The following is a 27,886-nucleotide window of genomic DNA, read 5'->3' as shown; positions in this document are numbered from 1 at the left end:
AGTTTGTCCACCATATGTCAGTTTGGCATACGGTGGTGGCTTGCATGTTGCTGTGATGCTGGAAGCTATGCCACTGGTATTTCAAATACCAGCAGGGTCACCATGGTGGACAGGTTTCAGTGGAGCTTCCAGGTTAAGACAGACTAGGAAGAAAGGGCTGGTGATTTACTTTTGAAAATTAGCCAATGAAAACAGTATGAATCACAACAGAACACTGACTAATATAGTGCTGAAAAATGAACCCCCTACCTTGGAAGGAACTCCGAATACACAGTAGCTGCAGCAGTGGATCAAGCCTACCAAAAACCATGAAGATGACATGGGACCGGGCGACATTTCATTCTGTTATATCTAAGGTCACCATGAGCCAAAGCCAACTCGGCAGCAACTAACAACTATAACAACCTCATTGTACACGAGTGGTCAGCTTCTGTGGGAGCCCTGTAATAGGAACACTGAGAATGCGACTAACAATGTGGCAGATCCCTTCTCTGCGTTTGTTCTTGATGCTCAGCATCCCATATTATGGTTACCATTCCTTTTAGGAGAAAATCCTTTTTGTTTGCGCTGAAATGATATGGTGTGATGGGGAGAAAACTGGACTGGTAATCGGAATATTTGGATTTTGGTCCCAACTCTGTAAACTTGGGCAAGTCAGTTCTCTTTTCTGGTATCTAATTTCTCATCTGTAGCTTGAGGGCTTGGGCCCTCTCTAAACCTCAGGTTATCTGAGTTCTAGGAAGCTTATCATTATGAAAAACGTCTCTTCTGCATCTCTCCGTATGAAGTTCAGCTCTTCTCCCCTTCTTTCCCCTACCTTGGTATTGCCCTGAACAGGGCTGAGAATTTACCTGTTATCTAGGGCCCGGAGGATTCAGTCATTCTCTCCTCTGTAAAATAGGAATGATAATGAGGTAGGTCCTTTCAGCATTGATGGAAAGACTAAATGAATAATATGTAATATTGTCTTGGTCATCTAGTGCTGCTATAATAGAAATACTAGAAGTGGGTGGCTTTAACAAAGAGGCATTTATTTTCTTACACTTTTGTAGGCTTCAAGTCCAAATTCAGGGTACTGGCTCCAGGGCAAGGCTTTTTCTCTCTCTTTCGTCTCTGGAGGAAGGCCTTTCTCATCAATCTCCCCTTGGTCTCGGAGCATCTCAGTGCAGGAACCTCAGGTCCAAAGGACGTGCTCTGCTCCCAGCACTGCTTTCTTGGTGGTATGAGGTTCCCAACTCTCTGCTTGCTTCTCTTTCCTTTTATCTCTTGAGAGAGAAAAGATTTTAGCATAAAAGATTGGATCAAGGATGTGACCTGGTGAGGGTGTTACAATCCCACCATAATCCTCTCTAACACAAAATTACAATCACAAAATGGAGGACAACCACACAATACTGGTAATCATGGCCTAACCAAGCTAATACACACATTTTTGGGGGTACATAATTCAATTTTATGACATATATATCTAGCTTAGTTCCAGGCTTAGTAAATATTTATAAAGTAAATGAGTCGAATGTATGAGCAGAAATGAACGAGTAGATTTCAGTCTTGCTCATACTTCATGGTCTAGTTTAGTGTTTTCTGAACTTTTTTGACATGACCCACAGTAAGAAATATTATTTCTCATTGCAAGCTAGTGGTTCTGCTTATCTGTGGCTGCATAATGAGCTACCCCAAAACTTAATGGCTCATAGTCGCACACCTAGGTATATACCCCAGAGAACTGAAACTGCTGACACAAACAGATACATGCACACCTATGTTCGTTGCAGCATTATTCGCAGTAGCAAAAAGATGAAAACAACCTAACTGCCCATCAACAAATGAATGGAAAAACAAACTGTGGTATGTACACACAACGGAATACTATGCAACCATAAAGAATAATGGTAAGTTCTCAAAATATGCTATAACATGGGTATATCTGGAGGTCATCATGCTGGGTGAAATAAGTCAATCACAAAAGGACAAGTACTATATGATCTCACTATTATGAAAAGATAAGAATAGGTATACATACAGAAAGCAACATTCTTTCGTGGTTACCAAAGGTGTGGGGGAGACGGAGGAGGAATCACTTTCTAGATAGTAGACACTTGTTAGTTTTGGTGACGCGTAAGGCAATACCAAATAAGGGTGAAGTCAGCACAACTTGACCAAAGTAAAAGATGACACTAAGTACACAAGAATAAGGGATGATTTTGGTAAAAGCCACAACACATACACTTTTTGCAACAACAGTAATAACAACCAAAATATATGTGTGTGGTTACATAGGTAGATATGCATGTTTATATATGTACAGGTAAGCACATATGAATATACAGGGGCACATGTGTGTTTCTGTAGGCAAATGTATATATATGTTTGTGCGTGTTGTATATATATTCATATATAAAATAAAGCACATGGGGGCACGTTTATGGATACTTCCTAGATATAATCAAACACCTTGTGGGTTTGAAGGCTTAGGACCATAGTCTCATGGGGCAACTCAGTCAATTGGCATAACAGCTCATAAAGATAATGTTCTACGTACTAGTTTGGTGAGTAGTATCTGGGGTCTTATAAGCTTGTGAGCAGCCATCAAAGATGGCTCTGTATGTCTGAAGCAAAAGAAAAAGAAGGAAACTAAAGACTTAAAGAAGAAACTAGTCTACAAGACTAATAGTCTACACAAACCATGGCCTCATTTACCTTGAGATCAGAAGAACTAGATGGTGCCCAACTACCACTACTGACCATTCCAACCAGGGACACAATAGATGGTCCCAGATAGAATGGGGGAAAAATGTAGAACAAAACTCAAATTCCTAAAAAGGGCCAGATTTGCTGGATCAGTAGAGATTAGAGGAATCCCCAAGACTATTGCCCTGGGATACTCTTTAAACTTGGAACTCAAACCAGTCTTGGAGATCACCTATTAGCCAAAAGACCAAGTTGCTCATAAAATAAATAATATTGCCTGTAATACTGTGTTCCTCCATACAATCATTTACATGAGACCTAATGGTCAACATTTACCCTAGAGCAAAGATGAGAAGGTAAGGGGGGACAAGGAAACTAGATTAATGGAAACAGAACAACCAGAGTGGAAATAATGAGAATGCCGACACACTGCGAGAGGTGTAACCAATGTTGCTGAATAATATGCATTAAAAAAAAAAAAAAAAAAACCACTGTCGAGCTGATTCTGACCCTATAGGACAGAGTAGAACTGCCCCACAGGGTTTCCAAGGCTGAAAACTTTATGGAAGCAGACTGTACATCTTTCTCCTGGGGAGCGGCTAGTGGGTCAGAACTGCTGACCTTTCAACACCGGAAATTGTTAAATAAGAACCTAATTTTCCATGTGATTTTTCTCCAAAATCACAAAATATTTTTTAAAAATATATGTATTGTTATTACAAAAGAAAAAAAAAGTAATGGCTTAAAACAATAACAGTCATGTATTTAGCTCTTCAATCTGTAATTTGGGCAGGGCTTGGTGGGGACAGCTCATCTCTGCTCCACAATGCGTCATCTTGGGTGACTCTAAAGACGGCGAGAGGCTGGAATCATCTGCAGGCTCACTCACTCCTTTGTCCGGCAGGTGATACGGGCCCTTGACTGGGACCTCAGCTGGGCTTGCATGTGGTTTGGGCTTCCTCACAGCATGGTGGCCGGGCTCTAAACCTGAGCATAATGAGACACAGAGCGAGCCAGAGAGAAGCTGTATCACCTTTGATGGTGATACACAAAGACCACCCAAATTCAAGGTGAAGGGCATAGATTCTCTCTGTTCATCAAGTAGTCATGAGCTGGTGATGGTGGCACAACGTGATGAACATCATTAATGTCACTGAATTGTACGTATAAAAAATGTTGAAATGGCAAATGTTTGATGTTTTGTTATGTCTATATTTGCCACAACAGTAATGATTTTAAAAAAAAGTAAAGCCGTCAAAAAAAAAATGCTCTGGGAGAACGTATGAGACCAGAAGTATTGCGCTCACTTTGGAACACATCAATAAATGCACGTGGGTGTATATGTATGTTGTTGGTGTTAGCCGCTGTGGAGTAGGTTCTGACTCATGGCCGTCCCATGTATTACAGAGTAGAACTGCTCCATAGGGTTTGCTTGGCTGTAACCTTTATGGAGGAGACCCTGGTGGCGTAGTGGTTAAATGCTACAGCTGCTCACCAAAAGGTCGGCGGTTCAAATCTGCCAGGTGCTCACTGGAAACTCTATGGGGGCAGTTCTACTCTGTCCGATAGGGTCGCTGTGAGTCGGAATCGACTCGATGGTGCTGGGTTTGGTTTTTGGTTTTTAATCTTTATGGAAGTCGATCACCAGGCCTTTCTTCTGCTGTACCACTGGGTGGGTTGGAATCAACAATCTTTCTTTCAATTACCAGCTAAGCACAAACTGTTTGCACCACCTAGCAACCCGTGTATATGTATAGTATGTGTGTACTAGCATATTTGTATAATAATGTAATGTACTACATGTATGTCTCTATATAACTTTTACCTGTATGAATATATATATGGAAACCCGGGTGGCATAGTGGTTAAGAGCTACGGCTGCTAACCAAAGGTTGACAATTCAAACCCACCAGGCGCTCCTTGGAAACTTTATGGGCCAGCTCTACTCTGTCCTATAGAGTCACTATGAGTTGGAATCAACTTGAAGGCAACGGGTTATGTGAATATATAAAACTTAAATAATACTTTCACAAAACAATATTTCCCTTATTACATGTGATGTGCTCTATTCTCTGTTTTGTTCTATTCTTTCAAGAAAGGTGCTCTTCACCAACCCACTCGATCGATTCCATGACACACTGTGTATTGTGCACTGCTCTGGTTCTCACAGAGAGCCCAGGGCCAAGAGCTGCTTCTGAGAACCACAACTGAGTGTGTGGGCTGTGCCCAGAGGACCAGGGCACCCCCTGACTAGCCTTGTGGTAAAGCTTTTTGATCATTTCCTAGTTCTTGCCCAGCAGGAAACCCAAACCTTTCTGCCCGAGGGGCTCACCCCCTCATAGTCTCTGACATTCAACTGTGGTCTGTGTGTTAAGTAGGCAGTTGGCAGTTCCTGAAACAGCAACAAGCAGGTAGCATGTCCCGGTTGATAGTATACAAATAAACAAACCCACCAGTGCAGTCACCATTTCAGGTTGGGGCCACAGAGCCCTCTGAACAGTGGCAGCTTCTAGCCGAGCAGGAGACCACTCCCTCCCTGCAACCTGTTGTGTTGCTTCTTTGTAAGGGCAGCAGAGAAGGAGACTGGGAGGTGTGTCGTTGCCAAACAGGGCATCTCAGGTCTGGTTCCATCTATCATCCATCATGGAGCCGATCCATCCCACCCACCTTGGCTCCTCCTAGGGCCTTTCCTCCGTGTTTCATTTGTGAGCAACTCAGGAGTACATGTTTATAGATACATGGCCTGGTCTTGTGTTCTTAGGGTTTTGTCTGAGTTTCCAGCAGACTAGTTTCACATGATCAGGAACTTTGGTACCAATTAAGGTATTTATCCCCACTTTCCAGTCTAGACGTATGAGCAATACGGCACTTTTTAACCAGGCAGGAATGTGTACATCTTACAACACCCGGTGGGCTTTGTGTTCGTTTTCTAGGGTGCCATAACAAAGTTCCCCAAATTAGGTGGCTTTTAACAAAAACCCTGGTGATGTAGTGGTTGAGAGCTACAGCTGCTAACCAAAAGGTCGGCGGTTCAAATCTACCAGGCGCTCCTTGGAAACCCTATGGGGCAGTTTTACTCAGTCCTATAGGGTCGCTATGAGTTGCAATCAACTTGACGGCAAGGGGTTTGGTTTTTTGGTTTTAAACAACAAAGTTTATCGTTTCGCAGTTCTGGGGGCTAGTAGTTGAACTTCAGGGTGTAGGCAGGGCCATACTCTCTCCAAAGGCTCTAGGGAAAGATCCTTCCTTGTCTCTCCCAAATTCTGGTAGCCCCAGGCATTCCTTGGCTTGTAGCCACAGCATAATTCCCTTGTCCCATGGTTGTCTTCCTTCTGTGTTTCTCTGCGTCTCCTCTTTCATGTGGACATCACTCAGATTGGATTAGAACCCACGCTATTCCAGTATGAACTTGTGTTGACTGAGAATACCTTCTAAAGACTCTATTACAAACAAGGTCATGTTCATAGGTTAGGACTTCCTCATATCTTTTGGTGGGACACAATTAATTCCATGACAACCTTGTTAATAGAATTACTGAATAACCCACCCAGCCCTCTGCTCCTTAGGAAGGACCAAAGAGAACTATTTCCTCTTACAAGGAGGCTGTGGCGTTTCGAGAGGAAGTGTGAGAGGAAGCTGCAGAGTGAAGATAAGTGAAAGTAGGGCTCCCTCCCGACTGCCCTGGGGGATGAGGGGGGATTCCCTCAAACAAACACTTTGTGTGTTTCAATGAGAGGAGCTGGAGAGAAACCCTTCCTCAGGCTTCATGATTTAACAACTTGAATCTTCTTTGTTCTTTAGGTAGTCTTTAATGTGCTGGGTGTCAAAGCGGAAACAAAAAACCCGCGCAGCCACACTGGGTTCCTGAGATCAGGAGGCGGTGGGAAAATGAAGATGTCAAGTTTCGTTTCCACTGCTGGTCGCAAGGGTGTTAAGTGGCATCTTCGCTCTCTGGCTCCCCACTTCCTCCCCTGCCTCCAGTTTTCACACCGCAGTGGCTGGTGTCCCTCTAGGATGAGTAGAGCTGAGGTCTTGTCAAAAGGGGCACTGGGACAAGAACAGAGAAGTTCAGTATGAGGCCAAAAGTCACAGAAAGGGCCACGGCTTGGGAAGACACTGAAAATAGGGCTGAGGGAGGGTTGGCACTCCTTTTCTTACACTGTTTTAGTGCTACCGTAACAGATATACCACAAGTGGGTGGCTTTAAAGAACAGAAACTTATTTTCTCAGGGCTCTAGAGGCTAGAAGTCCAAATTCAGAGCGTGGCACTAGGGGTAGGTGCTTCTTTATCTATGTCAGCTTCTGGTAGCTGCCAGTAATCTGTTGTCATTCCCAAGGTTATAAGAGCATCAGTCTCTGCTGTCTTTCTCTTTTCCCAGTCAGTGTCTGTGTCAATTCTGCTCTTTTTAGAACTCAGAAGTGATTATGTTTAGGACCCACCCTACACTGGTATGAGCTCATTAACATAACAAAAGAACCCCCCCCATTTCCAAACGATCTTATTTACCAGTATAGAGATTAGGATTTCAATGCATATTTTTTTAAACTGTGCTTTAGATAAAGGTTTACAAAGCAAATTAGTTTCTCATTAAACAATTAATACACGTACTGTTTTGTGACATTGGTTGCTGACCCCACGACATGTCAACATTCTCCACTTCTTGACCTTGAGTTCCCCCTTACCAGCTTTCCTATCACCTCCTGTCTTCTTGTCCTTGCCCCTGGGCTGATGTGCCCATGTAGCCTCATTTTCAACACATATTTTGGAGGGACACAATTTAATCCATAACAAACACTAAGAAGAAAAAGGGAGTTCAGAATTAAAACATGGTTAGCAGAAAAGGCAATGTCTGTTGCTTCCACCTGGCCTTTTCTATCTGGAAGGTACCTGGGAGTCTCCATCCTGCGAGTCTTTCAACTTTGCTCGTGTAGATGTAGCTTGGATTGCTGTCAGGCCTCTGAGCTCTGGCAGGCTTGGAGACATTTGAAAAGGGTGTACTCAGCCGCTTCCATCAAGAACCTGAATCTTTTTTCTCGTTTGGCAGAGTTGACCTCCTCAAAATTTAGTAGTCCCTTCACACACCTGGTGACCACAAGGTCACAAAGCTCAGCCTGATATCCTGGGGCCTGCACCAGGCATTCCGTATGTGCACAGTCCAAGGAAGCCCAAGGTATAGCAGATGGTGGGGTGTTTGTCCCTTGTCGAATGTGATAGCTGTATTTGTGAAAAGTCGGTATCTGAATTTTGTTCCCTAAAACAGTATGTTGAAGCCCCAGCCACCTGTACTTGTGAATGTGACCTCGTTTGGAAATAGCATCTTTGCAGATGTTATTAGTTAACATGAGATCATGTTGGAGTAGGGTGGGCCCTAATTCAACAGGACCGGTGTCCTTATAAAAAGAGAGGAGATAGAGACATGCAGGGGCAAGACAGCCATGTGACAACAGATGCAGAGATCAGAATTATGAATCCACTAGCCAAGGGACACATGGGTCTATCAGAACCGTGAAGAGACAAGAAGGATCCTTTCCTAGAGCCTTTGGAGGGAGCATGACCCTGCTGACACCTTGATTTTGGACTGTCTCCAGAACCATAACAGAATACATTTCTGTAGTTTTAAGCCACCCTGTTGGTGGTATACTTCATTACAGCAATCTTATAAAACTAATACAGTACCTCAATATTATATAAATTGAATGAATGTCCTAAAGGCGTCAGAGAAGTTTATTACAAATTGTACTTTTTTTTTAATCTTGTGTTTAACTCTTCACAGTTCACGCATATCTGTTACCTCATTTGAGCTCCCCATTTTGTCGGTTTTAGATTTTTGCACAGTTAGGATTTTTCTGAAAGTCAGGCCCTCCTGTATGCACATACCTTCTTCAAAGGCGCAGTGTACACAGAATACATAGGGCCGTGGGCTCTGGGCAGACTGCTTGACCTTGAAAATATCATTTCAAAGAGGAGTAGTCAAATTGAAAAAGCCCTATGTGTTGGGAGCCTCTGTTACTTCAAGTCTGTCCTGTGGGCTCCCACCAAACAGGACACTGGGGCTGTTCCAAACTTCCTGCATGGTTTACAAAAATGCTTTCATATACTATTGCTCATGACAGCAACTCTGGAGCTCAATGTTATTATATTCCTGCTTTGCAGAAATGTACACTTAGATCCAGAATGTTAAATAACATGCCCCAAGACACAGGTAACAAGAGGACAAGCTGAGACTTGCCCCCAGCCTTCCAGCAGCCACAGGGCCTCACTCTTCCTCCCAGCCAGCCTTCCCGGTGCAATACAAGCAAGAGAGAATGTGGACATTTGCAAAGGGCTCCCTGCCCCTGGCCCAGCTTAGTCCCCAGTCCCATTCTGCAGGTAAGGCACTGGGTTGTCCCTTGTTCCTTGTTGTTCTCAGCTGCTGTTGAGTTGGCTCTGACTCATGGTGGCCCCATGTACAACAGAATGCAACGTTGCCTGTTCCTGTGCCGTCTTTATGATTGCTGGTATGCTTGAGTGCATTGTTGTGTCCACCTTTGCTGGCTCTCCACTTTACCAAACATGATTCCTTCTTCAGCGACTGATTCTTCCTGATGACATGGCCAAAGTAAGAGAGTCGGAGTCTCAGAGAAGATTCTATTATGATCCATAGGATTTTCATCAGCTAATTTTTGGAAGTAGATCTCCAGGCTTTTCCTCTAGCCTGTCTTAGTCTGGAAGCTCCATTGAAACCTGTCCACCATGGGTGACCCTGTTGATATTTGAAATACTGGTGGCACAGCTTCCAGTATCATAGCGACATGCAAGCTACCACAGTACAATGAACTAACAGATGGGGGTTGTGTCCCTTGGTTAGAGATTGCCATATCAATTGACCCAGACGACTGTTTCTGGGTCCCCAGGGGAATTGTTCCTACTGCTCACCCCAGGCTTTTGTCCTGTGACCTTACCCACCTTGGCTGCCTGCAGAATGCTAGCAGGTATCATTCAGCCCTGTGGGGCAGAAAGCAACTTCCCAGGCTTCTAACCAATCAGTTGCCCTTGAGTCAACTCAAGACCCCATGTACGTCAGAGTAGAAGTGTGCTCCATAAGGTTTTCAAAAGCTGATTTTTTGGAAGTTGCCAGGCCTTTCTTCTGAGTCCTCTGGGTAGACTCGAACCTCCAACTTTTTGGTTAGCAGCCAAGCATGTTAACCATTTGAACCACCCAGGGATACTACCACCACCCCATCCCCTCCCCCACCAACCATAGGTTTCTAACAGGCAGGAAGTGTAGCTGGGATCCTGATGGGCTTTAGGAAGTTGGAGAAGAGGTTGTAGCTGTCTTATTGGGAACAGGGCAGGCCTGTGTCTTATTCTGTTAGAGCTCTGCCTCCTACTACTCTGCTTTCTCCCCTTGTGATCCAGATAATGTACTAAGGGCTGGAGTGGGATAAATCCAGGAGTTGTGCGTGCCACCTGGCACAGTACCTTCTGTACTGTAAGTCCAGGCAGGCTGGCCTGTGGCTGGCTTTGTTGTAGCGTGTAGTCTCCTTGACCCAGAACTCCCTACGGGAGGCATAAACCATACCAGGGATCAAGTCCTAGCCTGACCCCCCTGCTAGCACATCAGCTAGTGCCCAGCAAAACTTTGTGACATTTGTATCGTGTGCCCGGCAGACTTTGGGGTGGAACTGCTCACTGGGAGGCAGAACCTGAGCGGCCGCCCCTGGCCTGTACTCACGTGGCTGTGGTGGTCCAGATCTTTCCTCCTCTGGAGAACTGGTGAACGCGGGTGCCATCTTCCTTTTGATTTCTGTAAGAACCACATTAAAACTATTTCTAATCAGCTTTCTGGTGAGATCTGACAGGTGCTAGCACGGACGAGGTCAGGCCATGCAAGAAAGATGGATGGAGTGGAGACTCAAAGCTTTCAGACTCTGACAAGGATGGCCGACGCTGGCTTATTCCACTGAGCAGCTCCATAAGGGGTTTCAATGAACAGCCACGCAGTCTTTAGATGGGTCTGTGAGCCATTTTTGGGCCTTCCTAATCTTTTCCATCTTAGCTCAGGCATGGGCAAGCATAGACCTGAAAGAGTGGCAAAAGTATAGATCCTGGAGTCAGACTGTCTGCATTTAATCCTGGCTCTGCTATTTTTTTTCTGCTACTTACTAGAATCCCTAGTGCAAATGGTTAACTGCGCTTGGTTGCTAACTGAAAGGTTGGAGGTTTGAGTCCACCCAGAGGCATCTTGGAAGAAAGGCCTGGTGATCTGCTTCTGAAAAATTAGCCATTGAAAGCCCTACAAATAAATCAATCAAAAAGGACAAATAGTCTATGATCTTGCTTACATGAAATGACAAAAATAGGCAAATATATAAAGACCATAGTTTATTAGCGGCTACCACTGGCAGGAGGGAGAGAGAGATGGGGAGCCATTGTTTGGGAAGAAATGAGTTGCTATTTATGGTGGTGGGAAACTTGGCATCCATTCAGGATAAGGGCTGCAAAGCCAGATTAATGTAATTGATACCACTAAGTTGTATACTTGAAAACTGTTGAATTGGTAAATGTTGGGTTACATATATTTTTACAATAAAAAAAGAAACAAAAAAACCCTATGGAGCCCAGTTCTACTCTGGCACACATGGGGTCACCATGATTTGGAGTCGACTCCATAGTGAAGACTTGTAGGGTAAAGGTGGCCTGACCACGTTCTCAGCGTTACATGTGGCACCTAAGGAGAGTGGCTGGCCTGGTGCTTTGCACGTAGCAGGTGCTCCTTGCATGGACTTCCTGCTGTATTTCTCAGAAGTGTCCGTGTCAGTGTCATGGGGAATGAGTTCAGCCGTCGTTGGGAAGTTGGCCTCTATTGAATGCTGCCGTGAGGGGATCTGCAGTTGTTAGTTGCCTCCGAGTCAATTCTCACTCAAGGCGACCATATGTATAACAGAACAAGATGTTGCCCAGTCCTGTGCCATCTTCATGATCATTGGTATGTTGGAGCCCATTGTTGCAGCTGTTGTATCAATCCAGCTCACTGAGGGTTTCCCTCTTTTTTGCTGACCGTCTACTTTACCAAACATAATGTCTTTTTCTAGCAATCTACTATTTATATATTGCCGTCTGTGCTCCAGGTACTATGTTTGACACCATACATTTGTTCTGTATGTTATGCTGTCTGAGATCTCATTCCTTTATTTTCTTTTGGAAGTGAGGCAGGTTTTCAAAGGTTTCGACCATTTGGCTTGTTCTCTGGAAAGTTCTCAGTAAAGCAGCTGTAAGACATGATGAATGCCGTGTTCTTCCCTGGGCATTCTCTTCTACCTGGAGGACATATATTTAAGATGAAATTGGATGTAGATGAAATACCCAGTTAAATTCAAGCTGGATTTAAGAGAGACTCTCTGGTGGAATAACCGGTCACACAGTCACACAGCGTCTACTAGCTAAGTTTCCAGAACTGCCAAACCAGGGTAGTGTAGCCCCACCAGGGCACCTCCCGCTTCCACTAAAAGAGAAAATTCTTGCTAAGAATTTTTGCCCTCTGGTTCCCTGCAGCTTTCAGGAAAGCCTTTTGTTTAAACAAAGGAACCAGCCCACTGGTATCTGGGCAAACACATGCTTCCTACTAAGATGGAAATGATCTGAATCAAAAGGAATGAAGGGTTTCTTTTCTTCTTCTCATCCATGGAGAGCTACCAGCGATTTACTTGCAAAGGGTCTAAGTGTAGACTTGTGAGTATCTCCACGGTAGAGGAATTGTCTGCTTCTGCTCCTCAAGGCATTAACCAGTTGCTGTCAGTCAACTCAGACTTCTGGTGACCCCATGCGTGTCAAAGTGGAACTGTGCTCCACAGAGTTTTCAATGGCTCTTTTTTTTCAGAAGTAGATTGCCAGGCCTTTGTTCTGAGGTACCTCCTTTGGATTCCTACCTCCAACCTTTTGGTTAGCAACTGTCATGGATTGAATTATGTCCCCCCAGAAATGTGTGTATCAATTTGGCTAGGCCATGATTCCCCGTATTGTGTGATTTTCCTATAATGTGTAAATCCTGCCTCTGTGATGTTAATGAGGGAGGATGGGCAGCAGTTGTGTTAGTGAGGCAGGACTCAGTCTATAAGATTGGACTGTGTCTTGAGGCAATCTCTTGAGATATAAAAGAGAGAAGTGAGCAAAAAGACAGGGGGACCTCACACCACCAAGAAAGTAGTGCCGGGAGCAGAGCGCCTCCTTTGGACCTGGGGTCCCTGAGCAGAGAAGCTCCTAACCTGGGGAAAGATTGATGAGAAGGCCTATAGAGAGATAAAGACTTCCCCTGGAGCTGACACCCTGAATTTGGACTTCTAGCCTATTTTACTGTGAGGAAATAAACTTCTCTTTGTTAAAGCCATCCACGTATGGTATTTCTATTACAGCAGCACTAGATAACTAAGACAGCAGCCAAGCACATTAACCTTTCACACCACCCAGGGACTCCTTCGAGGCATGATTTTTTTCCTAAATTTTATTTATTTTGTTGTTGCTGAGAATATACACATCAAAACATACACCAATTCAACAGTTTCTACATGTGCAATTCAGTGACACAGATTATCCTTAGAGTTGTGCAGCCATTAAAACCCGTTGCCATCGAGTCAATTCTGACTCATAGTGACCCTGTAGGACAGAGTAGAACTGCCCCATAGGGTTTCCAAGGAGCAGCTGGTGGATTCAAACTGCTAACCTTTTGGTTAGTAGCTGAGCTCTTAACCACTGCGCCACCAGGGCTCCATGCAACCATTATCACCCGCCTTTTCTGAGTTGTTCCTCCTTTATTAACAAAAGGTCACTGCTCCCTAAGGTTCCTATCTAATCTTTCAAGTTACAGTTGTCATTTTGACCCCATATAGATAGTCCTTAAAAGAGCACGATCAAGGCATTATTTAAGATGAATCACGAGTAAGTGGGGGGAGTGGGAGGATGAAGGAGGGGCTGTGTTGGGTGATGACATGGATTAGAGCTGGGGCGGGGAGTGGACACTCCCTAGGTAGCATCACCTGGTGAACCTCAGTTTCCTCATCTGCAGGGTGGGTGGGGCCTCCGGTTTCTCCCTGCTGGTCCACTCTCTGCATCTGCAAAGTCTGCTTTTCTCTTCTGAGAAACTAGCTGGGCAGCATGTGTTCCCTGGGCTTCTGGTTCCATGTGGGGTTTCACAACACTGCAAATCATGAAAGGGAACTTCTTGGTCTTTTTACGGCCACCAAAACTGAAGGACTGAATTGGAACTGTAATTGGAGAAGGACCTGATTAGAGGAAAGGGAGAGGGTGTGCATATATGTGTGCATGTGTGTGTGAATGAGTGTGTATATGTGAGTGTGTTCCTGCATGTATGTGTTTGTATACATGTGTGCATGTGTGTGTGTTTGTACAGGTGTGTATTTGACGTGTGTGCATGCATGAATGAGGCTGTATATGTGAAGGAGTGAACATGAGTGAGTGTGTGTGGGTTCCTGCATGTGTGTGCATGTGTGTGTGTGTGAAGATGAAAAACGTGTCGGGGAAGAGCCCACAAGCAATCTCTGGTTCTTTCAAAGCCTAGTGATTTATTTTCCCTCTTCTTTGGTGCTATGTCTCCTCACAGGAATTACAGCCATAATTTCAGATTGATGCCCATTGATGCATCCCCAAAGGAAGAAGCCAGCCATTGAAAACATACAGTCATGGGTTTCTCTCTTTGATGGATGGCCCTGGGGAAAGGCTATCCTTTGCCCAGCAAACCCCCCGGGCCCTCACTAGAGACTCTTCTTGGACAAGGTGGGCTTCTAGCCCAATAGTCAGAGCAGGCCCTCCTGGGACTTTTATCCTTGCCAGGGTTCAGATCGTAATAGATGCTAAAAATGCTGATTGAATTATGGAATGATTTTTTTTTTTTCTTTTACCTGCCTCTCAGCAGGAAGGCTAATAAAGACTTCAGTGGCTCAGGTGGAGAGAACAGATCTGGGGGCGGCATATGCCTTTTGTGTAGTTGTCAAAAGCAGAGGTTGGAGAAGTAGAGAAAGGTTGACGGAGGTTTTCTGAAAATACAGACAAATAGATGTACAGTCTCCTGCTGAAAGGATATAGATATATATTTTAGTTTTCCTTTTACTTGAATTTTTATATGCATGTGACAATACCAATAAGGAAAAAGACTTCAAAATAACCCATCCTGTGGAGCCCTACTGGCACAGTGATTAAGATCTATGGCTGCTCACCAAAAGGTCGGCAGTTGGAATCCACCAGCCACTCCTTGGGAACCGTATGGGACAGTTGTACTCTGTCATATAGGATCTATGAGTCGGAATCAACTCGACGGCAATAGATTTGGGTTTTTTTGTTTTTTTTTTTAAATTGATATGCCACATTTTTTAACTAGTCACAATAAAAATTTTATACCTACCCTTTACTGAGCTCACTTTGCCAGGCTCTGGGCTAGGAATTTTACATGCATTCCGATTCTTATTTTTAGATATTTATGTTGTTTCCAGCTTCCCTTTTTTTTTTTTTATTATAAACATTGCTTTCATGAATATCTTTTTATATAACCCTTTGTCTGATTTATGACATCCTGTTGAGAATAGATTCTGCTAAGCACAATTACTGGGCACAGAATCTTTAAAAACACTCTTGAATCACATTGCTGCATTGCTTTCGTGTGTCGTACTCCCACATGACGGAGACTCAGAAAATCACTCCTCTGCTCCAGTAGAAGCATTACCCTGAGGTATAAATAGAAGTCCTGAGATTTAAGATAAATACCTGTTGAAGTGATGCAGAAAAAAAGATGGCATCCATTTGATGATGCAAATAGAGGCATTGCATTGGAAGGGGAAACCTGTGCCTCTTTTCACATGAAAAGATGTCTGCAGGAGGGTTACGGGGTCTGTCTTGGTTCATGTCAGCTCTTATCTTTCCTCAGTTTTTGTCTCCTACTCTTAACACCCCTAGCATTCACCCTCTAGCTAACGGATCTAGGAAGAAGATGCGATGGGATCTTCCCCTGGTAGGTGCCTGAGAAACTGGCCCGCCCTGGGCTCTGAGCAGTATGGGGCCCTCTCTGGGAAGCCTTCACAACTCCCTTGTCTTCTGTCCCCCCTGCCAGGCCTCTACGGAGCATGCTCTGAGACTTGGTTGTCACCCTTTGGAAAGGGGGCTTCGTGGACAGACAGAAGGACGTATATTTGGAAACAAAACTATACACAAAGAAACCAGAGGGCCCCACTGGCCTGAGTTTTCTAGTAGAAAGCGTGCTTTCTCCTCCTTTTGCCTTCCTTCCAGGTCTCCATCCAGACCTCATTTAGAGGCTCAGTTCCATTCAGGCCATGTACTGAGTGTCTGCTCAGTACCAGCTGCTGTGAGCACAGCAGACCAAGTCCTACTCGCAGGGAGCTTACATACCTTCTAGTGGGGGAGAGCAATACTAAGGAAGCCTTTGCACCCCCTCAGCTGGTGATCAGTGGGATAACCAAAGGGGAGTAGGGAGGGGACAGAGAATGGGGGCAGAGGTGGAGGGAGGTGCTAGTTTCCATGGGCTGGTCAGGGAAGGGCTCTCTGAGGAAGTGACATTTAAGTACAGATTTGCGGGAAGCGAGGGAGTAAAATATGTGAATTTGGGGACAACGTGTTTCCAGATGGAAGCAACAGCAAGTGCAAAAGGGGTGGGAGTAGGTTTGGCATATTCCATGCCTGTCAGTTTTTCATAATGTGGTGGCTTGCATGTTGCTATGAAGCCGAAAGCTATGCCGTCAGTATTTCAAATACTGGCAGAGTCACCCATGGTGGACAGGTTTCAGCAGAGCCTCCAGACTAAGACTAGTTAGAAAGACTTGGCAACCTACTTCTAAAAATTAGCCAATGAAAACCCTATGGATCACAGAATAGTGTCCGAGATTTCAGCTGACTGACTTTAGACATGTCACCAGGAGGGACATGTTATGGGAATATTATGTTTGGAAAAGTGGAGGGTCAGTGAAAGCAAGGAAACCCTCAACAAGATAAATTGACATAGTGGCCTCAACAGTGGACTCAGACATACCAACGATCATGAAGATGGTGCAGGACCAGCTATGTTTCCTTCTGTTTGCACGTGGGGCTGCCATGAGTTGAAGCCGGGTCAACAGCAACCAACAGCTCAACAACAACAGTGGCTAGCAAGGAGGCCAGTGGGCTGGAAGGGAGTGAATAAGGAGAAGAAGCCAGAGAAGTGGTGGCTTCGCAGGTGTGGAAAAGGGAAGCCGAATACCAAGGTCCCTGTAAGGCACAGTAAGGGTTTGGATTCTGTGTTAAATGTCTTGCAAAGGCCCTGGAGGGTTGACAGGGGAGTGACATGATCTGAATTCTGTTTGAAGAAGCTTGCTTCAGCTCTGGTTGAGCAAACAGTTGGCAGGAGGAGAAGCAAGGCCAGCCACTGCCGTGTCAGTCCAGGGAAGAGATGATGGTGGTGGCAGTGGAGAGTGAGAAATGGCCCACTGGGGAGTGTACTTTGCAGGAGGGCAAATGATGTTTGCTTTAACTCAGTGTCTTGGGAGTACGGCTGAAGCTGGTGGAGGCAGCTCGCTGGCATCCATCCCTCCCCAGGGAGTAGTAACCAGTTGCCAGGTGTGTCAGAGTCGAACTACGCTCCGTAGAGTTTTTCAGAAGCAGATGTCTAGGCTTTTCTTTTGAGGCACCTCTGGGTGGACTCGAACCTCCAAACCTTCGGTTGGCAGCGGAACTCGTTAACCATTTGCTCCACCCAGGGGCTCTCTAGGAAGTAGTGGGAACTTCTAAAATAGTCTGTGCCCTTTTTGGGATCAAAACCTCCAGGTCACAGTCACCGTGCTTAATAACTCCTGCATTCATTCCCTTTGGGAAAGATGCTTATCTCAAATGAGCACGAATCTTTCTTTCTGAGTTCTTTCTTCAACAGGAAGTGAAGCACAAGTCCAATATGGCAACCTACCCTTGAGTAAGAACCATCTGTTTCTTTTCCTCCCTGCCAAGCTTGCTGCTGGATGGGAACCTAAGAAAAAACACAAAACCAGGAACCACCTGTTATGGCTCCCAGACAATCCAGTCTGACCAGGAAACACTGAAATTGACAATATTCGGAATGGATTTTGAATGCCTGTCAGCTTCAGCACCTGTTTGACTTCCTTCTAGGGCTTTGTATTATTGATAATATTAGTAAAAAGGGCAGAGACACAGCTTCCCAGTGGAACAGGAAGGGCCCCCACTAGACCCGTGTTCAGGAGACCTTCGTTTTAACTCCAACCCTGCCACTAGCCAGGTGTATGGCTATGAGCCAGTCCTCCTTGCTGGGACTGCTGCCTAGTCGTGAATGTGAGCTCTAGAAAGCTTGATTTCTCGGGTGCCTTTCAGCTTTAACGCTTTAAGCTGAGAGTAAGAAATGAGGTAGATGAAACAAATATTCAGGGGCTTCAGCAGAGACATTCTTTAAAGGGGTGTCCCAGGTCTGAATTTAGGGCAAGGGCCTCATTATCACTTTTTAGGTCTCTACCTTTATTGTGTTCAATTATTTCAGAGGTAGTGTCTAAGTCACCTAGGTTCCTGGGGGGCGCAAATGGTTTGTGCTTGACTACTAACCTAAAGGTTGGCAGTTCGAACCCAGCCAGCAGTGCTGCTGAAGAAAGGCCTGGCAATCTTCTTTTGTAAATATTACAGTCATGAAAACTCTATGTGAAAGGAAGATCATTCCTGATGATTGCATAGTCTGCAAAAGGACCTTCTTGCTTAGCCATGTGGCAATCAATCTGTGGGTCTAGGTAGAATTTTTGTGTCTTAGCTGAGTAATTAATGTGAATGAGACAATTACCCACACAGGAGATCGCTCTGTTCCATTTAGCTTGGTTCTTCATTTTTTTTTCTCCATTACCCATTGTGTTATGATTTATAGTCTTGCTGCTTCCTACAGTGGCTTTGGTGTGAGATTTTACTGAGCAGATGAGTGGCTGGCTTCCAAAAATGACAACCTTAGTCCAGGCGTGGGTCTGAACTGTGTCAGGCAAGCCTGATGCCTTCTTCTCTGCTTACCTACAAATTAGCGAGTTCTCTCCAGGTGTAGGAGAATGGGACAGCCAAGGCCTTTCCCTTTAGAAAGTCCATTTCTCTTCTTACCTTGATTTTGTGACTTTTTTATCACTACTACTGCTACATATTGTTGTGAAATTCATCGGTAGGTGGAAGGAAGTGTTCAGTGTTTTCCAGAATGCTTTCTTACTAAAAGAAGTGTATGTGCTCTATGCTGAGGGGCAGATTAGACTCTTTACACTTCATCTTTTCCCAGCAGGTCCCCTATCCAGACATGCATTATTGTTTCAAGGATGACGTGGCAACTGATATCGTTAGTCATGCAGTGGTCGAAGGAACGCGTGTTCCGTCCGCCAATTCTATTCCTGCCGCATTGATAAGAAGCTGTCCCTGGGCTCAGGGCTTTGCTGCTGCTTTGAGCCTGACATTGTTCTGGGTCTTTACCTCACGACGGCATGATGCAGTTAAGAACCCCTCCACGGTAGGTTACTCTGCCTGTAACAGCAGCACCACTCCTTTGGTAAACGGCCCTAGTACTTTGTGTCCTTAGAGTAATTCTCTAGCTTGTTCTTGGAACTGACTTAAATATATGGGACCATTCATCAGTCATCAGGCTCTTTGGGAGAATATTTCTAGATTCAGCCATTGGGAGTAGGGAAAGACAGGATTCCCAAGCATAAAGTACTAGAGTACTCTACAGTACCCAAGCATGAGGTGCTAGAGCACTCTAGAGTACACAAGCATGAGGTACTAGAGTATTCTAGAGTGCTCAAGCATGGGGTACTAGAGTACTGTAGAGTACACAAGCATGAGGTAGTATTCAAGAGTGCTCAAGCAGGGAGTGCTAGAGTACCCTAGGGTCCAGAGTAACCTACCATGTGCTTCTTATTCAGCACATTGCCTTTCAAAGTACAGTTGTTTATAGTAGGTGCTTTGGAAATCCTCGTGGTGTAGTGGTTAAGTGCTACAGCTGCTAACCAAAGGGTCAGCAGTTCAAATCCACCAGGCACCTCTTAGGAACTCTATGGGGCAGTTCTACCCTGTCCTATAGGGTCACTAAGAGTCAGACTCGACGGCACTGGGTTTGGTGGTTTTTGGTTTTACAAGTAAGCCTAATTGATTTAATCTTGATTAATTATTTAATTGAATTGATTCAATCTTGCTCTTTGCCTAAATGATCATTATGACTTGGAGATAAGGAGGATGGAACAGTTTGAGAAGCCACCGGCTGAGCTGGTACTTCCCTGAGCCTCATTCATTCTATCAGCAAGGCCTGACTCTCTTATCCCTTAGGTACTTCTTGAATCTGTCCACTTCTTTCTCTCCCCATCTTCATCACCCCTGTACCCATCACCACCATGACTCACCTGGATAATGTATGTAAAATTCTGAGCCCAGAGCCTGGCACATAGTGAGTACTCAATAAAGGGTAGATATAAAATTTTTCATAGTAAATAATGAAAGTATGGTATGGTATATCTATATGAGGAAACCCTGGTGGTGTAGTGGTTAAGTGCTATGGCTGCTAACCAAAAGGTAGGCATTTTGAACCCACCAGGTGCTCCTTGGAAACTCTATGGGGCAGTTCTACTCTGTCCTGTAGGGTCACTATGAGTTGAAATCAACTCGATGGCAATGGGTTTTGGTTTTTGGGTTTTTGGATATCTATATGACATACCCCGTCCTGATTAAAACCTTTCAGAGGTTCCCCATCACCCCTAAGAATAATGTTTAAACTTCTTTCCAAGGGCTACGGATCTAGCCCCTGCCCAGCTCTCCCACCCACCCTAGGACACCTTCCCTGTTGCCCATGGGTCTCCAGCCATACTGACTTTTTTCCATTTCTTGGATGCATCAAGCTCTTGTCTACCCCAGGGCCTTTGCACACACTGTTCCTTCTGCTCAGAACAGGGCTGCCTCCTCTCAACATGGCTGGCTTTTTCTCATCCTTCCAGTTTTAACCTAGATAACACTTCTCCAGAGAGGCCTTCCCCAACTGCCCTATCTAACAAAACCCCATTCATTTCCTTCATAGCACTTCTATGACCTGAAACGATGTTCTCCTCTTTGCTTACTTGTTTATTGACTGTCTTCCCCACTGACCCATAAATCCGTGAGGGTCAGGACTGTGTCTGTCTTTTGCCATTGAATTCCTGGCACATGGTTGGTGCTAGATAAATGTTTGCTGAATGAATGAGTAGAAAACTAGATGCTAATCATAATAACTATATAGATAATAATGCTAATAGGTCAGGCAAATGACAGCCATATGCCAAACTCGAAACTACGTGCTTTGTATTTATTATTTCATCCAACCATGTCCATGGTCCAAAACAGATGTTCACTTGTTGAGGAAATGGACGATCAAAGAGGTCAAGTGACCACGGAGGGTCTTATTTGTTACCTGATGCCCTTGGGCATTAAGCCAGACACCCCTCTAACCCGGGACATGGACAGATGCCTCACCCTGAGCAAAGATGAGGGGTGGGAAGGAATCTGAGATTTGCAGCCACCCAGTAGCGTTCACTTTCTGAGAACTTTGTTTCATGTTCTGCACTAAGTTGCCTCAGACAGCCAGGTCGACGAGGTGGGATGACTCACCTCATTATTAAAAAAAAGCCAAACCCATCGCCGTCAAGTCAATTCCAACTTATAGCGACCCTATAGGACAGAATAGAACTGCCCCACAGAGTTTCCAAGGAGTGACTGGTAGATTCGAACTGCCGAGCTTTTGGTTAGCAGCTGTAGCTGTTAACCACTGTGCCACCAGGGTGTCTGACCCACCTCATTAAGAGGTATCATTTCAATGACAGCCAAACTGTAAAAAAAATTATTTTGTTGTTGTTGTTGAGAATAGGGACAGCAAAACATATACCAATTCAACAGTTTCTGCATGTATAATTCAGTGACATTGATTGCATTCTTTGAGTTGTGCAAGCATTCTCACCCTCCTTTTCTGAGTTGTTCCTCCCCCATTAACATAAACTCATTACCTCTAAGGCTCTTATCTAATCCTTCAAGTTGCTGTTGTCACTTTGACCCCATGTAGATAGTTCTTAAAGAGCATAATATTCAAGACAGACATTTTTTACTAGTTAAGCTAAACTATTGTTTTGTCTTAAGAAGATGTAACAGGTGATATTTTAGGTTTAAAGTTTAAAGGTTGTCTCAGGGGTTCATCCACCCTCCATGGCTCCAGGAAGTCTGGAGTCCGTGAGAATTTGAAAAATCTGTTCTCCATTTCCCCCCTTTTGATCAGCATTCTTCTATAGAATCTTAGATCAAAATGTTCGTAATGGTAGCCGGGCACCATGCAGTTCTTCTGGACTTAAGGCAAAGGAGGCAATTGTTCATGGAGACAGCTAGCCACGCCTTCCATATCCTCCTCGCATTCCTGATGCTCATTCTTTCTTTGTAGCTCCAGGTGAATAGAGATCAATTGTTGTGCCTTGGATGGCTGCTTGCAAGCTTTTGAGGCCCCAGGCACTGCACAAACAACTAGGAGATGGAAACACTAAACACGCTGTTAGGCCAATTTACTGGCATGTCCCATGAAACCATGACCCCAAACCTCCAAACCAAGAAATCAAATTCCTTGAGGTGTTTGGTTGTACCTAAGCAGCCTCGGCAGCTACTCTTTTATTTTTATTGTTGTAAATATATCTATCACACAACTTTTGCTAATTCAACTTTTTATAGATATACAACTTATTGACAGCAATTACAATGATCATCTGTACAACCCTACCCTTAATCAATGCGATATTTGCATTATCATTAGCCCTCCCTCCCTCCCATGGTAACCACTAAAAAACTTTGTTCTCTATACAGTTTGCCTTTTCTTGTCTTTAATATGAGTGAGGTCATACAGTATTTGCCCTTTTGTGATTGACTTATTTCATTCAGCATAATGTCTTCCAACTCCACCATATTGTAGCATGTTATCAAGACTTCATTTCTCCTACTGGCTGAGTAGTATGTCATTGTATGTATGTATCACATTTTGTTTACCCACTCATCTGCTGATGGGCATTTAGGTTGTTTCTCCCTTATGGCTATTGTGAATAGTGCTACAGTGAACACTGGTGTACAAGTCTCTGTTTGAGTCTCTGCTTTCAAGTCTTTTGGGTCTATACCTAGGAGCGGAATTGCTGGATTGTATGATAGTTCAATTTTTAGAGGAACCACCACACTATTTTCCACAAGGGCTATACCATTTTGCATTCCCATCAGCAATGAGTATGAGTTCTAATTTCCCTATATCCTTGCCAACATTGGTTATTTTCAGTTATTTATTTATTTTTTATAATCCTGGCCATTGTAGTGTGAATAAAATGCTATCTCATTGTGGTTTTGATTTGCATCACTCTGATGGCTAATGAGGCTGAGCATCTTTTCATGTGCTTGGTGGCCATTTGAATGTCTTCTTTGGTGAAATGTGTATTCAAGTTCTTTACTCATTTTATGATTGGGTTATTTGTCTTTTTGTTGTTAAAGTTATTAAGTTTTTATGTATATTTTGGTTATTAGATTCTTATTGGATATATGGTTTCTGAAGATATTCTCCCAGTTGGTAGCTTGTCTTTTCACTTTTTTGGTAAAGTCCTTTGATGAACAAAAGTTTTTTTAATTTTTATGAGATACCATTCATTTATTTTATCTTTTGCTATTTGTGCTTTTGTTATTATATTAGATAATCCATTATTAAAAGCTAGGCCTGACAGTGTTGCCCCTGCTTTTTCTTCTAAGAACTTTGTGGTTTTAGTTTGCACATTTAGGTCCTTAATCCATTTTGAATTTGTTTTTGTGTGTGGTGTGAGGCATGGATGCTGTTTCATTTTTCTGCATATGGAAATCCAACTTTCCCAGCACGATTTGTCGAAGAGACTCTTTCCCCATGGAATGGACTTAGCACCCTTGTCAAAAATCAGTTGACCATAGATGTATGGGTTTATTTCTGGACTCTCAATTCTATTCCATTGGTCTATGTGTCTATTGTAATACCAGTACCAGGCTGTTTTGATTATTATAGCTGTATAGTATGTTTTAAAATCGGGAAGTATGAGTCCTCCTACTTTGCTCTTCCCTTCTACATTGCTTTAGCTATGGGGAGCCTCTTGCCATTTCATATACAGTTGAGGATTGGTTTTTCTATTTCTGTAAAGAAGGCTGCTTTGGGTATTGACATCTTAACAATATAATGTCTTCCAATCCATGAACATGGAACATCTTTCCATTTATTTAAATCTTCTTTAATCTCTTTCAGGAGTTTTTTATAGTTTTCATTGTATAAGTCCTTTATGTCCCTGGTTAGATTTATTCCTAAGTATTTTATTCTCTTAGATGCTATTGTGAATGGAATTGTTTCCTTTGTTTCCCTTTCAGATTTCTCATTGCTGGTATATAGAAACCCAACTGATTTTCATTTGCTGACCTTGTACCCTGCAACTTTGCTAAATTACTCTATTAGCTCTAGAAGTTTTTTTGTGGACTTTGAGATTTTCTGCATATAGAACTATATTATCTGCGAATAGAGATAATTCTGTTTCCTCTTTTCCAATCTGGATGCCTTTTTTTTTTTCTTTCTTTCTTGTGTTATTGCTCTGCTTAGGACTTCTAAAACAATATTGAATAGAAGTGGTGAGAGTGACCACCATTATATTGTTCCTGATTTCAAGGTAAATGCTCTCAGTCTTTCTCTATGAAGTATAATGCTGGCTGTTGGCTTTTCACATATGCCCTGAATCATATTGGGAAACCCTGGTGGCGTAGTGGTTAAGTGCTATGGCTGCTAACCAAAGGGTCAGCAGTTCAAATCCGCCAGGCGCTCCTTGGAAACTCTATGGGGCAGTTCTACTCTGTCCTATAGGGTCGCTATGAGTTGGAATCTACTGGACGGCACTGGGTTTGGTTTTTTTGGTTCCCTTCTATTCCAGTCTTCTTTAGAGTTTTCATCAAGACACGGTATTGGATTTTATCAAATACTTTTTCTGCATCCGTAGAGATGATCACGTGGTTCTTTTTCTTTTGTTCTATTGATATGGTGTATTACGTTGATTGATTTTCTAATGTTAAACCACCCCTCCCTGCATTCCTGGAATGAACCCCACTTGGTCATGGTGTATGATTCTTTTAATATGCCGTTGGATTCTGTTCACTAGAATTTTGTTGAGAATTTTTGCATTTATATTTATAAGGGATATTGGCCTGTAGTTTCCTTTTACCATGGTGTCTTTGTCTGGTTTGGGTATCAGGTTTATGTTTGCTTTGTAGAATAAATTAGGGAGTATTGCTTGCTTTTCTATTTTTTGGAAGACCTTAAGCAGTAATGGTATCTATTCTTCTCTAAATGTTTGCTAGAATTCCCCAGTGAAGCCATGTGGTCCAGACCTTTTTTTTATTGGAAGGTTTTCGATCACTGCTTTGATCTCTTCACTTGTTATGGGTCTGTTGAGACTTCCTGTTTCCTCTTGAGTCATATTGGGTAGGTTGTATGCCTCTTAGAATTTGTCTATTTTATTTAGGTAATCCAGTTTATTGTCATATAGGTATTCATAATATTCTGTCATAATTCTCTTTATTTCTGTCGGGTCAGTTGTAATGTCCCCTCTTTCTTTCCTTATTTTGATTATTTGCATCTTTTCTCTTCTTTTAGCAATAAATATAAAGCCCTCACTCAGAGGGGTGTTAGTGCTAATGGGAGTGCAGCGGCTGGAAGGGCAGGTCAAGCTGGCTGGCAGTGAAAGGCCATGTTTCCTTCCCATAGTCAAGGGTTCCAGATCTGTCTTATGTGGAGACCTGTGTGTTCAGGAACTAGAAAGGGTAGTAGAGGGGAGGGACAGACTTCAAGAAGAGGTGAGTGTTTGGGCTGCAGCCTAGTCTCTTAAATAGTTTTAAGCGCTTTCCCCACGTTGGGCGACAATGCTGGGGAGTGGGCTGAATGTGAGCAGTGAAGGGTAAAGAGGGATCCTCTCAGAGAGAGTCAGGCCCGTTCTCTGAATCTAGGCTTTCCAGGACATGGCCTCTGATGAGCTTTCTATTCAGTGTCTGCTCTTCATCCCTGCTTGCATACTGCAGCTCCTGATTGCCAGCAAGGGAAACAGGCCTCATTCTGATTTTAGCCACTGCATTAGTGGAGGTTACAATGGCCTTTGCTTTGAGTTATAATCTCTTCTGACTAACACCATAATAATGGTATTCGTGAGAATCTGAGGTCTTCCCCCAGCCCATTCCCAGAAAATCTAGCTTAAAATTAAAATTGCCTTATGCTACATAATTGCCTTTTGACTTAGACTGAATATGCAAATTCCTAGTTTTAGCTGAGGGGAACCCCTTTAGAAGTTCAATCCCATGACAATAATAATAAAACAGGAGCCGTCAAGTCATCACCGACTCATGAGTAGCCCACATGTGTCAGAGTAGAACTGTGCTCCGTACAGTTTTCAATGGCTGCTTTTCCACAAGTAGATTTCCAGGCTTTTCTTTTGAGGTGCCTCTGGGTGGACTTGAACCTCCAACCTTTTGGTTAGCAGCTGAATGCATTAACCATTTGCACCTAGGGACTCCATGGTAATAATAATAATAGCTAACATTTATCAAGCATTCACTATGTGCCAAGCCTGTGCTGAAGTTCTTTTCACAAGGTACTATTTATTGGTCCCCATTTTACAGATGGGACTGTGGAGGCACAGAGAGATCATGTGAGGAGCCCAAGGTCACACCACTAGCAAGTGGTGGGGGTGCTAGAGTCAAACCCAAAATGAATGGCTCTAGGACTTGCTCTCTTCCACTCTGTGTTGTCTCTCCTGCCAGGGACAGAAGTATTAACCCTGAGTTAACAAATGCACCACACTCGCTAACAGAGAGTAGTGGCTCAGCTCTGGCCTTTTGCTCCTTTGCTGGCTGGTTTTGTTGAAGTGGTTGGGTTTGCAGTGGGTTGGCCAGCTCTGCCATTCTCTGGATTCTTATGGCATTCACAAGCTGCGTCACACAAGCTGGCACCTTGTTCAGTGTGACCTACTCCAGGCTCAAGTCACTTCCAAATATGCACATCTTCATCTCCATTCCAAGTTCCTGAGGAACAGGGCTCATGCTTCATTTTTTTTTCAGTCTCCCCAGAGCATCTAGAATGTTAGTGGGTACGTAGAAGTGGTTTAATACCACTTAGCTTGACTAGGGAACAGAACACCCTCAGCTTAAGTGACAGACTTCTAGCCAAGGATAAAAACCGGCCTTAGACTGGTATTAACAAGCACTTGTCTCTTGCTGGAAACCCTGGTGACGTGGTGGTTAAGAGCTACAGCTGCTAACCAAAAGGTCAGCAGCTCAAATCCACCAGGCGCTCCTTGGAAACTCTATGGGGCAGTTCTACTCTGTCCTATAGGGTCGCTATGAGTCGGAATCGACTTGATGGCAACAGGTTTTGTTTTTATCTCTTTCTAGAACAAATGTGGTTTGCTTTGGCAACTGTGAAGCAGATTGAAAACATCCTCTTGTAGAACCCAGAACCTGGTTTCTGGGAAGCATTGTAGGGGCTCAGCCATCTTGTGTATTTTATATTGGACTCTTTTTTTTTAATTTATTGTTTTATTGTGATAAATATATATATGTACACAAACAGACACAAAAAACATTTTCTAATTCAACATTTTTTGTGTGTACAGTTCAATGACATTCGTTACATTCATCATGTTTTGCTACCAAATTAATTAATTAGTTTCCAAATGACTCTACCACCATTAAGAGAAACTCAGTGTGTACTGGCCTCTTTATATTAAGTGTATTTGTGCTGTATAATTCCTGACTGTTGTCCCCATCAATCTGTACAAAGAACAGGACCAAACTGTTCTTTGAATCTTGAACTTAGACTGAATATCCTGAATCCTTAGATTGAACCTGCTTGGTAGAGCTTGAGATCTTACCTGCCAGGTTGTTCCTGTAGGGCGTCACCGTGGGTTGGTTGATTTGCTCACAGGCTGCCCGAGGGCTCCAGGGAACGGCAGCTGTGAGACCTTGGAGAGAAGAGGCAATGCATGCTTCAGAGTGCTGCTTGTTCCCATTTTGGCCAAAGAATGCTCAGACATTCTTTTCCTCTGCCTCACCCTTGGCTTACCTTGGCTGGAGAGTGAAGAGCCAAATTCCAGCCAGCTGGGGGCTTCCTGCTCTTCTGGA

The 27,886-nt window shown here is 43.7% G+C and overlaps 1 protein-coding gene and 1 long non-coding RNA gene across 2 annotated transcripts in view; one reads left to right on the top strand and one right to left on the bottom strand.

Annotated features, from left to right (window-relative positions):
• GFOD1 (Gfo/Idh/MocA-like oxidoreductase domain containing 1) overlaps positions 1 to 27,886 on the top strand; it is a 150,198-nt gene that overhangs the window by 67,459 nt on the left and 54,853 nt on the right. The window lies entirely within an intron of this gene.
• On the bottom strand, positions 1,132 to 27,722 carry LOC135230670 (uncharacterized). Its single transcript, XR_010321240.1, has 3 exons — positions 27,637 to 27,722; positions 10,407 to 10,478; positions 1,132 to 1,265 (listed from the first exon to the last, which is right to left on the bottom strand). It is a non-coding gene; the product is annotated as an uncharacterized LOC135230670 (long non-coding RNA).

Source organism: Loxodonta africana, chromosome 1, assembly GCF_030014295.1.
Source record: "Loxodonta africana isolate mLoxAfr1 chromosome 1, mLoxAfr1.hap2, whole genome shotgun sequence".
NCBI classification, from domain to species: Eukaryota; Metazoa; Chordata; class Mammalia; order Proboscidea; family Elephantidae; genus Loxodonta; species Loxodonta africana.
The sequence above is the reverse complement of the archived record's forward strand: the minus strand, read 5'-3'. Positions and strand labels throughout refer to the sequence as shown.